The 13,931-nt window shown below is 38.4% G+C and overlaps 1 long non-coding RNA gene across 2 annotated transcripts; it reads right to left on the bottom strand.

Moving 5' to 3' along the window:
* Positions 1-226: 226 nt before the first annotated feature.
* Positions 227-10,596, bottom strand: LOC125322315. 2 transcript variants are annotated; one of them, XR_007201947.1, is made up of 2 exons: positions 7,636-10,596; positions 227-1,298 (listed from the first exon to the last, which is right to left on the bottom strand). It is a non-coding gene; the product is annotated as an uncharacterized LOC125322315 (long non-coding RNA). The 2 variants fall into 2 exon arrangements; XR_007201948.1 differs by lacking the exon at positions 7,636-10,596 and adding an exon at positions 1,838-3,485.
* Between the last annotated feature and the right edge of the window lie 3,335 nt (positions 10,597-13,931).

Here is a 13,931-nt window from a genome sequence, read left to right on the forward strand (position 1 = left end):
GAAGTGACAGTATCTCACCACCTGTCTGCTTTTTCAAAATCTTTTCATTTCAAGATTCACAAAGATAGCAATGGATACCATTCATCATCTGAATAAAGAATTAAACACCAGCAGTGCAAAACATATTTACATAAGCATTATAAAAAATAAGCTTTTTATTCTTATTTTCCTGTTGAGATGACAGTAATAATAGATGTGAAAAACAAGTGGGAAGTGACTCAGAAAATCTCCATGTAAATTTTATTTGTGAAGATGTTAGTATTTTCACTAAATAGATGGAAATAAATTACAGCAAGAATCCCAAACATAATTAAAACGCTCAACAATTTCAAGACAAAGTACTTTCCTTTAGGAGAAAAGAAACTTTCTGTGAAAGTCTTGAGTCAGAAGACTGGTAGTCTAAAATTTTAAATTCCAAAAAAGATCTTCTCGAATTTTTTTTGTTTGTTTGTTTTTATGTTGAAAAGAGGTTTTTGCTTTCAGAAGAATTTTATACATACTAAAAAATCATTTGAATTACTTCCTGTTTTCTATAGTTTATGGCTCTTTTTTTTCTGACTAAAACAAATGTGTGATTGCATTCCACTAACTACTCTCCAATGTGTCTAAACTATCATTTTGAATGTCATTGTTTATAGATGCATAAATTTCCCATCCTAAAATAAAAGTTTGCATTTCGGCTGCTCTCTGAGGGCAACTGCAAAATGCTGTAGAACACCAAAAGTTCCTAAATTAGCTAGTTAGAGCATTTTAAGCTCAGAAAGAATTGGTTTTGCCTTGGCTGAAGAACGCAGAAAATTTTTGAATTATTAGAATGAAAAAGATGCAGCTGTGGTCTCTTGGGTGCAAGAGAATGTATTTATTTTCTCAAAGAGGGCAAATGAATTTATCATCTGGATTTGTGTCATTTACACCTAGAGGGAATAGGGAGAATATGAATAGCCCATCAGAACTGTCAAAATGTGAATGACATTAGTTGCAATCAAGAACCAGAAGCAGATGAATTTTACCAACAGTGAGACATAGAATGGGATATGTAAAAATAACATAATTATACACTGAGAGAGAGCTGGCATGAATGGGCAGACATCCCTCTCCACAGTACGAGACACGCTGAGTCGTTCCTCTTCACAGCGTGTGTTCCTCTGTCCACTGCTGGCCCTCTTGGCTTTGCCTGCTGTCATTTTGCTCATCTGCATCATCAACTTTACTGGTCTGTAATTTGTGGACTTCTCCTGAGCCCCCTCTTTAAAGATCGTCAAATGTGGCACATTCCATCCTATCAGCAGCAAGGCTAGCTGAAATGATACAACATGTGCAACAATTAGTTTAGCAATCATATATTTTAATTTCTTCAGTCTTTGGATAAAAACCCCCAGATGTTAGCACAGCTGCAAGCCATTTTCCCTCTATTGCTGTCACTTTACCTTACCTTTTCTAAAAACTGGTCATCTATCACCCCATCATCATTTTGGTAGACCACTGGCAATTGCCTTTAGTTTTCCTTTTTCCAGTTTCAAAACATATCTGCCAGCCAAACTGTGGCTTACTTTCAGCTTTCCCTGTTCAGATGTTGCTTTTTCTTTTGTAAGTTTCACTGATTCTTCTGTTTAAACACACTGATGTTGAAGAAGAGGGGAATGGAATCCCTTCCACAGTGGTCTTTTTTAATAGTTGTAATACATATATTGTAAAAGACAACATAAAACTAAATGTCTTGGGAGCATTTTACCCATTTAACTACTGTGTCTAAATATTCTTCTAACCAGCTTCCTCAGCATTATCTAGTTCTAGTTTCTGAAGTTAAGTGCTCCCATGACGGATATTTTTGTAGTACCTGTTCTTTTCAGGACTCTAGCCATGGATAGCTTCAGCTCTGTGTCACTGCAAGCAGGTTTTGGAAAGGTTTGATCTCCCACATGATGTCAGTACATTTGCACAAAAATATGATGTTGCCAAGGGCAGGGGACCAACAGCAGTATGATCTGTGTGATGAAGGGACAGTCAGAGCCTAGAGCTAAGTAAATATACTTTCAGATTGCTTTAGATGTGCAGAAAATACATACTGCATGACAGTAGCATAATGGGACACTTGCTGATCATATGTTGGTGTCCCATAGTTGTATATGAAAAATGTGCTTTTTTGCAGAGTTATCTGTTGCAACACACAGATGCTGTATGTAAACATAACCTGCAGTTCCATTTTACATCAGGATGTTAATGTTCTACCAAACATAATAAAAGACTACATAATTTTATCATAATTAATCACTGAATAATTATACAAATTCAAAAGCTTATCATACCAAAACAGGCATTGTCTGAAATGGGATATTTGCTCTAAGAAATTTAGCACTTATTATTTACACAGCCAAAGAGGATTTAAGTGGTATAAAACCTTTTTATCAGTGAATAAAAACATCACAGAAATTATTTTAACATGAGCGTGAGGTACTTCAGTATCTTCCATGGCAGACACCTAAGACTGTGTGGCATGAGGACATGCTACAAGCAAGCTGACCCAGCTGGCATCGAGCTGTGGTCCTGAGCAGCTGTGAGCAATTGTGTGCATGAGAGTGACAGTAAGCTAATGATAAAGAAATTTCATGGGTTTAGTCTTCAACAGTGCTTACAGGTGAAAATATGTATAGTTCTCTAATTCCCTCTCTGGGGCTAATTCTGAGAACATTCTAATGCTACACATGATAGCAGCTGTATATGAGTTTTTAAGTTGTGTTAGAACTAATATGGAAATTCTATTAATTTCGACATTTACATAGATGGGTTTCCTTTGACTGAGAAAAATCATAGAAAATAGTAAGTCTTCATGGCAGCTTTTATTTCATAAAAGTGACTTCAGATTGCATTTTCCTAGGAGACAGCATAATCCTCACCTTAAAAATATAAGTGATCCCTCTTGGGAAAAATATAGTGAGGATACAATTCACTCTGTAAGGGAAGGCTTTGAGGACCCAGGCTAGACCTCCACAGGGGACAAAAATCCAGGCTTTTGATCATATATTTTGTCATTCCTATTTTTTTATATTTCCCCAATAAGACATAAAAAAGCAAAAATATAAGTGCAGTTCATCTATGTTATGTTGTCTCTGTAGAAAGCTGTACCATATTCCTGCTTCAGTTCTTTGTCACATGTCCATCTGAGTTGAAGAACTGGGCCCCTCTGTTCAACAGCAAAAACTTACTAAACTAAGAGTGAACTGCCTCTTGTTTACTTACCTCTGTAAGCAAGAACATGCTCGTATTGCCATCCACCTGGTCTGACTGAATACCAAGCAAGTGCTCTAAGGCATTTGGAAAATGTGATCAATTTTTGTTCTTTCTAGTTATTTTCTTCCTGCAGAATTCTCTAGAACTGCTGAGGACATGGGACAAAAGAGAGTGAACATAAAGAGGGTAGCTATTTCCATTTTAGAAGGAAGGATAAAATTATTAGAAAAAAATCTTTTCATCTGAGTCTTCTAGGCCAGTTTTTCAGACCTAGAAGATTTAGAAAACTTGTGCCCTAAATAAAATTTTTCATTTAGACTTCCCAAGGTTTTAGAGAGAGAATATTTCAGATATTTTGTAGTTAATTAGGAGTGATATTAATGCTCATGGTGATGAAATGTGATTAAATAATTTTGAAGTCAGGTACTCAGTTAAAATATGCAGAATACGAAGAATGATAAATGCTATTTGCTAGGCAGGATTAAAGACATAACTAGGTTTGTGACAATGACCCCCAGGGGCTTGAGATGTGTCTAACCTATTTATAACCTTTTCTTCTCCTCTTAAGAAGCAAATCTTTACTGGAAAAATAATGTAATGGAATTCATCCTGATGTGGAGAGGTTAGTTTCAGGGACTCTTGTCCCTGCTAGCAAGTGACTCAGATGATAAATTGCCAGTACAAATCATCAGACTGATGCCTGCCAAGAACTGAAGCTAACCTTGTTCAGTACTTTTTAATTTAAAAAAAAAAAAATTATTCCTCATGAAGAGTGTTGCAGAAAAAATCAGGCAGAGGGCCTGAGGAAAGGAAGAAAATGGTCTGAAAGACTCCTTTGCATCTCAGCCAAAACTTAAGTCCTAATGGTAATGATGCTGCAAATGGGAGGGAAGAGAAGAAAATGACCCTGACCATTGTAATATAAGCTTCCAGGTAGCTTGTAGATAGCATTCCCCAGATTTTTGTGCAGTTGTAACACTGACAGGGATCAACTCCACTGGCTCCTGTTATACCAGGGTGAGGGGCACAGTCCAAAACTTGAAAAATGAATATTTTTAGTTTAAAGATTGGAATTTAATTCAGACTACTAAGTGCATGAACTTCTTGGGCAAGAGCCAAGGGTTTCCATCCAGCAAAATGGCGTCCATATCAAAGGAAACTGGAAGCTCTCCAGAGCTACAGGGAAATCCTACAGTCTGTTGAAACAGAAATGTTTTGTAAATATCTCAGCTTTGAGTAACTCTGGTGGTGACACAGCCAAAGACCTCTGCCAGATTTTCCAGAGGTCTGCTCTGCTGAGTGACCCTCCAAGGTCTACAGCCGCAGGTCTTCCTGCACAGAAGCACAAGCTTGAAGATACTAGGGATTCCAGAAGTGAGAAGGAAAAAAAAAATTTTTGTTCTCTGAAGTTATGGAAAATTTCACAGTCAGGTTGCACTTTTGGGTATATCTTTTGCTTGTAAGTGGAGTAAAATGTCTGAGTCCCCAAATCAGTATTCACATATACAAAAAGTCTTGTCCTAGTCAATAAAAATCTAGTTGAAGAGCTATAGCTGGGCAAAATAATTGCAAAGAGGGTCCTGACTCTTGTTGCTAATAAATAAAGAATGTCCTAAACAGTTACCATAAGGACAGTGGTCTTACTGGGGTTCTGTGAAAGTGAAAAAAAAATTAAATGTCTGATGTAATAAGTCATTCAGGCAGATCTCTTGAGACAGCAAAACAGCAAATATTCAGTAAGGTTAAACTTTCAGTGAAGTTCATATTCCATTCCAGTGCTTCCCTGTTTATGCAGGCTGTCTAAACTTCTGGAGTACATAACCTGTTACATACCAGGACAAACCATTAATGTGTGAAGCTGCAAGAGCCTGTCTGCCTCCCTTCAAATAAAAATAAAAATAAAAATAAAAATAAAAATGCAATCCTTTGGTAGTGTTTCAGCCAGTTTCTTCAGGCACTGGGTGATTAAAAAACAGTGCTGGGTGGGATGGGTGCTTATTTTTGCTGCTGTGTTTTTCTTTTTTTCTATTGCTGCTGTTGTGTGCAGAGATGAACAGAAAGAGCTATGGTGAATGTTGACTGATTAAGGGAATGAGCTGAGTATCCTTTTGCTTTCTCTAATCAGTCTGAGTCAACTCATTTTTTCATCACTTCATTATTAGAAAGTGTGATTATATTCAAATCTAGTTAGAATAATTAATTTCATATTTATTAAATTATTTCAATGAATTATTCTATTTTATTGTATTATTTAGGCTTAAATAGAGGGAGATAATATTTCTCTCTAACTTTGTTAAGTATGTTACTCGATTTTTTTCCTGAAAGATCTCAAAGTACTATTAATGTTAAATTTCTATCTTTTTCTTTTCTTCTGTCCATTTTCCAATATGTCCTTTCACTCAGTGCTTAAAAGGAGTAAGAATTTTGCCTCAAATATGTGAATTTAGAAAGCCTTTCATCTCAATATGATTTATTTAAAATATATAATTAATTCTCAAAGAGGACTTTAAACCTTTCTTTGTCACTGTTCTTTTTAAAATATTGTGAAGATCAATCTTGCATCCTTTCAAAGTCAGATCTTAAAAGTCATAGCAAAGATATTACTATGTTTTTAAAGTAAACTATCATATCCACACCAAATTGGTATTTCATCCTATAATGAACTTAAGCTTTTTGTGAAAACCACAATGTGAGATATTTATAAATGGGAAAGATATACCTAGACTATATGCTGGCAGTGGGGGTGGAGGGTAGACTGAAAGAAGAAATATCAGCTTATTCAGGACAGCTTGCTACTGCTAGCGAGGAGCCTATATCTGAAAATAGAAGCCAGCAGCCATCAGAGAGACCTCTGGGAGATGTCAGGAGCCAGAGTGCTCTCACCAGGCCTGAGAAGACTCTGACTTGACCATGAAGGTTGTAACACCATGCTTAGAGATTCACAGCATCCCATGATCTTCAAAGCTACAAAGTGTTGCCTTTTAGAGACCCTCTGTGGTAACTAATGTACAGCACTGGCTGGCAACTTCTGTCAGCTTTCACTATTTAATAATATCCAAGTGAGAATCAGCGACAGAGGCCAGAGATTAAAGAACATGAAGAAATAAGTTTAAAATGATTAGATAAAAATTCCCAGTACCAGAGATCTATAAACCCCCGATGAGTGTATTGAAGAATCAAATTATGTCTCTATACGTATAACTATGCAAGTGTGCCATTTACACTTCTTCCTCTCAAAGGTTTCAGGAGTTTCATGCAGTCTGCATTGACTGTTGGAGGAAATTCTTCAGGATTGAGCCAGTACAGTCTCCTCTTCATAGTTCTTCCTACCTGTGCTTCCAGTAGCCCTGTTTTTTCATGGTAAATCCAGTTTGGGCCACGTTTGTTCATTTCTACAATCCCACTCGGGTTTCACTAGGATAAAAGGCAGCGTCTTGATGGAGCCTAACGTCAGGAACCCTGACATCTCTGTGAGGAGATTGGAGTCTTTGGGTCCTCTATAACTTCCATAACCTCCTAAATAAAGGGCTAATGCTGTTCCTGCCTAGTCTGAGAGGGAGAAGGCAGGATCCTTTTGTCCCAGCAGGGGACCTGACTAGAATATACTGTGGCACAATTTTGTCTTTTCAAAGGAAGAGACAGTAGAAAGTAGACAGTGGATGCTGATACAGGGGCGCCCCTCCTGCAGCTTGTGTCCAGTGAAATTAATGTTCAGAAGGGCAGAAGTGTTCCCAGACCAAAAACTTCAAATTATTCTTAGAGCATCCGGGAGAGATTCCTATTGTCGCTGACTGATGTAGAGGTGGAACAAATGTCTATGACTGAGGCACATCTTTGTAGAAAATAAGATACTGCCTCATGACCAAAGATGCCAAATGTCACACCATAGAACTGGTCTCTTTCATGTCGTTGGCCATGGATTTTGTGTGAGACATCTATGGCATTAGTGGTTTCTGGCGAGGTATCCCACAATTTTTCAAGTGCCATAAAGGACATTTCTGAGAGTAGACCAAGTGGACATGCTGACAGCTGACTTCAGTGTGAGTATCGTTCACACCAAGAAACAATGGGGGAAAAAAAAGAAGAAGTTAAGTGCTTTGGAAAACTAAGGCTGGGTTTGCAAACTTAAAGGGCACTTTCAATAATTTGGGGAGTTTAAAATCCATGTCACTGCATTTCATTTACTTGGCTACAGAATGGGGTGATTCACACTGCCTAATTTCACAAGAGAAACTCATCCATATTTATAAACCACTTCAGACAGTTTCATGCGGAAAGCCCTGATGATGAAGTTTGCCAGCGTCCTCTAATGTATGTCCGTGCAGAGAAAGATAACTTGCTGCTCACATAAGATACTCTGTTACGTGCAGAGTCACAGGTCAGTGAAGGAGATCCAACGTGTCCTACCTTGCTGATGGCATACACTGGTGTCAGTATGATGCAATGTGATAACAGTTCTGGGTTTTTTTCACAGTTTTTAATCCGGAAAATTGTGTACAAGAAATATATCGTTAATGGATTTTTAATATTCCAAAAAGAAATATTTGCGAGCTATGTAGAACTAGAATTAAATTTTCTGTACAAGTAGGTAAAATAATTTGAAGCTGTAATTTGAATGGATTAAAATTAAATAAGCCTAGTGCTGATTTCTTTATGTCTCCTTTACCTACCTGTAAAATGGATATGATGCCTACTCTCACAAACATCATATTTATTGATGATTGTGATACATTTTAAACAGCCTGTTTAACCTGCAAAAGGCATCTATACAGAAATTAATCATTTCTCTAGTCAGTCTGGACTTAAGTGATGTGTGGAGAATAAGACCAGAGGGTAAACCATGAATAGCAGTGATATGTACAGACTGAGTAACTCCTTGTTCATTGAATGAGACAGGTAATTAAATATGGTAATTTAATTAAAGCTACATCACAGTGCAAATGCACAAGGGATGAAGAGTCCTGCATAGCCTAGCTTAACTTCTGTTTTTGCAAGCTGAATACTCTTCTAACGTTTATGGGGACCTTCATTGTGCTTTTTTGTTGTTGTTGTTCATGTCATTACTACTTATTGAACCTCAGTTCATATTTTGTGCTTGTCTGATGGTCTTCTACAGCAATCCCTGTGGCTTGTAGTTCCATTTATTTCCCATCTAAAGTGGTGAATCCAGAGAAAGAAGAGGTATGACACTGCCCACAGCATCCCAGCTCTTCCTGGGCCCAAGAAGTATGGTAAACACTCCTGTAGACAATTCAACACAGGGAAATACAAGATAGTTAATGCAGCTGTACTCAACACACTGTAGCAACAGAACTGGAGCACTCCCAATTGTGTGAATACATCTTACCTGACAGTAGGTTTCTTTTTTAAATAAACTATCAACAAAAGCCAGTGATTGTGCTCTCCAGTGCCATTTAACCTAGACTACACTGGTGAATTGATAGGCATGATTACTCACTGTAAAAAAAGCAAGCAAAGAAGAAAACCCAAAACCAAACTCCAAAAGCAAGAGCTAGATCACAACCATAGTTGATGGTAAAAAGGAATCCAGAAATAGCCTCCGTGTCTTTTCATCAGATCACAAATTTATCCAAACCATGGAAATGAAAACAATCAGGCCTTATTGGAATTAGTGTTTTCACTAAAGTTTACATTTATAAATACAAACTCCTTGAGGCTAGAATTAGTCTTTCTTGCCTTGAATAAATTCAGCTTGTCTATGCCTTAAACATATCCAGTGGCTTAACAGGAACATGAAATACAGCCCAGTTTATCTGCAGAAAGGTACGTAGAACAGTGTGGAAGAACTTAAACCCTAGAAACTGGAAATAATGCAGCAAGGTAACAGTGGTCAGGGAAAAAGGGAAAGAGCAGTAAAGAGACCAAGCCATCTCCTCTCCATGTTCCTTAGAGATTGCTCTGAGATATTGGCTTCAGAAATGGCAGACAAGGTAGGCATACAAATGAGCAGACTATACAGCAGAGGTTTTCCTCCATTTTGTAAACAAGTTACCAAAAAACTCTGTCAGAGGCTCCCAGCTGTTACAGTGATCCACCGTGGTGGTAGGCTGGCAGAAACAAGCTGAGCTGTTCTCTTCACTGCTGGCATGACCACTGTGTGAGTGTGAGGAGTGATGTCAGTCTGCGGGCATGTCATCGTGCTGATGGCAGAACAACACCCACTGGACCTTCCTGTCAAAAAGGTACAGCCCTCCTTGACTGCCTTTTCATTACCTCTTGCTGCACTCCTGGAGCATCCCTTGGCATTAGCTTTGGTTCACAACAGTAGTACCTTCGTAGACCAGGGATCTAAGGTTGAAGATCTAAGGTTTGCTGGGAAGCTTCATCTCTGCAATTTTATGTAACATATTTATTTGTGTTAAAAGGCTATTTCTGTAAGAGGTAGCATTTATTGTCATTAAGATATTTGACAAATTATAGGTCGCACTGGACTCTATATGTCTCCTTGGCATCTGATTTAAATGAAAAACCAGATTTTTTACACCTTAAGATGAAGAATTCCTGTTTGTTTGCAGAGTCCATGGTATATTACTATGGTCACTGGTTAATCACCTGTCACTTTACATGCTTGTGAAAATACAAAGAACCAAACAAACTGTGACTGAATGGGATTTATCCATAGTAACTAATTATTTTTAACCCCTACATGTGTGAAAGATTAAGTTACCTTTGAAACAAAAATTGACACTTTTAAAGTCCTGATAGATCTTGTAAAAACCTGATAAGAATTGAGGTAAGATTACCAGTACTAATCCTGTAGGACATTGATGTTCTCAAATACCATAAGGGGCGGAGAAAAAGGAAAATTCCAGAGTATTTGAATATCTCTCAGAAAGCAAGGCTCCCTGTGAGTAGCTCACAGCTCTCTGCCTTGGCAACCCGCCAGAGACAGAATCCAATTGCAAGTTTTGCTCCTACCCCTCAGTGGGACATAACTCTAGCAACCCAGGGAATCAGGCTAGAGCAGAGGAAAAGAAATGTGGTTTAGCATGACTGCCACAGCCTCCCATAAGCTTCTAGCTACGTCAGGGACTCAGGCTCAGCTGAAAAGGAATGGTTCTTGTCAGGAAACCTGGTCATTTTAGCAGTTGTATCTAACTCATGACATATTGATTCCACATTGTGTTTTCTGGTGAGACCACCCAGAGGTGTCTATTTGTTTCCTGTCAGATGTTTGCAGGGAGCTGAGGGACTGTTGCAGCAGCAAAGGATGTCTCTTTTGGCCAGGTCTTGGTTATTGAAAACTGCCTCATCCCAACATGTCAGCTTTTTGTCTTCATTTTGGTTTTATTTGAAGTCTAATCCCTGTTCATATTCAGACTGTGGTTCATCACATCAAAGCCAAGTGAGAGTGAACAGCTGTTTGAATAATTTTTTACAGTAATCATTCATAGGCACAAAACTGCTGTTAAATTCCCCAAGCATAGCAATTCTGACAGTAGTCCTATCAGACTTACACTGGTTCCTAGGTCTGATAAGCAACTGATTATGTTATTTCTAACTTCTCTCTGTTTAGGCATCCTACTGTAAGCAGACTGAAATCCTGTTGGCAGGAATTGTGTCTGTCTTGAACTCATTTCTCACTTTGTCGTGCTGTTTATCTGTATCAACATCCTGTAAAATTGAAGACAGCTGGGATGTTATTTCAATATTTAATCTTTAGATTTTGGAAAACTCCAGCCCACCTCTAGCCAAAATTAATCCTCACAGGCCCTTCAAACATCCCAGTATGCTTTTGATTGATATGAAGTGAGGGAAAAAAATCTACTAATGAAGAACATTGGCAAACTGTGAATCTTCCAGAATGTCTTCTTCCTTATGTGTACTCTGCAGTCTGCAGACAGATCCAAGCTTCATCTGGTGTTGAAAGGAATGTCTGCAAATGGGTTCCCTCATACTGAAAGATTTTTTTTTTTCTGGAAATATTACTGTTCTTCAGATTGATGGAGGTTTTGTCTGTTTGTGTTTGGTTGGGGTTTTTTTAATGTATCATGAAGGGGAAGAAGTAACCATGGGAAATCTCCTTTAAGGCCACTTTCAAAGCAACTTAAGAAATGGTAATTTTTAAAAACCTGTGTTACTTTTAGGTTCATCTTGCAAAAATCTGAAATGAAATCCAAGGTCCATTTAAATCAATACCTTAATATAGCAATTCACTGCTTACTGCCAAATCCCTTAGAATTCATCCCTTTTATCCATTCCCATTTGCAACCCTTTGTACCCCTGACTACACGTCAGGATGTTACTGCCCAAAGGGAGCTGTGGAGCTCTGTTGGGGGGGGCTGCAGTGCCTGCAGCTGAAGTGGGTACAACAAGTCTTTGTCGAGGCACAAACTCAAGCTGCTCTGTGCTGGGTAAGGCTCTAGAAAAAACCTTTGCAATGGAGCAGAGAGAAGTGAGAAGTGTTGCACTTTTGTCTCTCTCAGGCTCTGTCCCTGGATTTTAAGAAAACTTCTGTGTTGCTTTCCCTTTTTTTTTAAGATTTGTATATATTGGCCCAACAGTCTTTGGCACTTGCAAGGAGGGCAAATGCCCCTAGCTCCAAGTGGATAAAGCACATACCTTAGGGAAGGGAGAACTTCCAGTAGAAAAAGTTTCAATAGCAACTAAAAACATGTCTGTGATTATGGTAACAATGGAATTACTGCAAGCATGAAAAATGGCAGGCAGAGTCTTCTGAAATCATAGGTTGCTAACAAGTAAATACAGAATTATTACACTACTGAACAAAGTGTTAAGGAAATAATACCTAAACTGATACTTAGAATTAGAGTAGTGTACACATGTGGGACACGGGGGTTCAATTCTGAATTCAGGCCCTGAATTTCGGGCTTTAACTGTGTAACTGAGAAACTCTTCAGCTACGACGTCCCTCCCCTAGCATCAGCTAGCACTTTATTCCATGTAATGCCAGTAACTGACTGAAAGGCTTGGATATGGATTACTAACTCTACCCAAGCCTGTGGAAGGATAGAAATTTGTGTGTTACCTGCATAATAGCATATATATATATATATATATTTGTCTCTGAAATAATTCTTCTTCTCACAAAACTTCCTGTGTGTCCCAGTTTCTTCAGGATGACTTTTGGCCGAGTTTTATTCACATCTGTCTCTGTCAGTGGTACTATCCAGCTCCATGCACATGGAAGGTCACACTTTCAACCTTGTTTAAGCACACAAGTTATTAGAAGTTATTAGAAGAAGTTATTTCTTATCATATAAAGTAAGTCACCTGAAAAGAGCACTTAGTTTCACAAGTGCTGCTTAAAAAGTCCAATGCTTTCATAGTATATATTGTAATGTTCAGTGCAACACAGTCTCCCATGGACCTTCCCTTTTCACTAGCTTTTACCTATTGCTTTCCGTTCTCATTTGCCCTTCTGGCAACATTTTGCTTCAGGTTGAGTCATAACGTATAAACTGTCCTAACAGGAAAACTTCCATGGATTTTGACCTCCTGTGCTGAAAACACTAGAAGGCAAAAGCAGAGGGCATAAGCAGTCATTGAGAAAAAATTCAGACACCTAGTAGTTCTGTAGAAGTCATCTTTGTGAAAGGTGAATAATTACTCCCTCTAGCTGATGCTTTGTTATTTTGAAGTTAATACCTTTTCATTCTCTTTCCCCATTTTGTAATATGCAAAGTTTCTTTTCTTACCATATAAATTGTGATTACAGGCTAATTGTCAAATTTTGGATACATTTTAGATAACTGATAACTTTCATATTCCATTTCAGAGCTTTCTAATTGACATCACATTTTCATTTTCATCTGTGCGACCATAACTTCTTTCTTTACAGATGTGCTGTTAATCTCCCAGTAGTTCAATGTGGCTTTGATAAAGGCTGTAATATTTGTTTTTATATGAGCAGAGTTGTGTTGTGTCAAAAATCCTTAGAATCATAGAATCACAGAATATCCTGAACTAGAAGGGACCCATCAGGATCATTGAAGTCCAACTCCTGGACCTGTAGAGGCTAGCCCCAAGAACAAGTGCCTGGAAGCATTGTCCAAATACTTCTTGAACTCTGTCAGGTTTGGTGCTGTGACCACTTCCCTGGGGAGCCTGTTCCAGTGCCCAACCGCCCTCTGGGTGAAAAACCTTTTCCTGATAAACCTTCCCCGACACAACTTCAGGCCATTCCCTCGGGTCCTGTCACTGGTCACCAAAAGGAAGAGATCAGTACCTGCCACTCTTTCCCTCACAAGGAAATTGCAGACTATGATGAGGTTTCCCCTCAGCCTCCTCTTCTCCAGGCTGAGCAGACCAAGTGACCTCAGCTGCTCCTCACATGACTTCAATCCTTCATCATTTTTTGACCTCCTTTGGAAAATCTCTAACAGCTTTATATCCTTCTTACATTGTGGTGCCCAAAACTGCCCCCAGGACTCAAGGTAAGGCCACACCAGTGCAGAGCAGAGTGGGACAATCACCTCCCTTGACTGGCTTAAAAAATTCAAAGTGTTTATGTATGTATCTATCTATGAAATTGAAAAATGTGTTATTCATGAAGTGCGGAAATGACATTTGATCTGATTGTATTTTGATACAATGATTTTCCTAAAAAGAAATCTATAGCCTGAGATGCTTGTATATATCACAGTAGGTTTGGGTTATGTGTATAAAACCCAAAATGTATGTAAAATGTTTGCAGAATTATCCAACTAATCCAAGCCAAA

The sequence above is a fragment of the Corvus hawaiiensis genome, chromosome 3 (genome assembly GCF_020740725.1).
Source record: "Corvus hawaiiensis isolate bCorHaw1 chromosome 3, bCorHaw1.pri.cur, whole genome shotgun sequence".
Classification (NCBI taxonomy): Eukaryota; Metazoa; Chordata; class Aves; order Passeriformes; family Corvidae; genus Corvus; species Corvus hawaiiensis.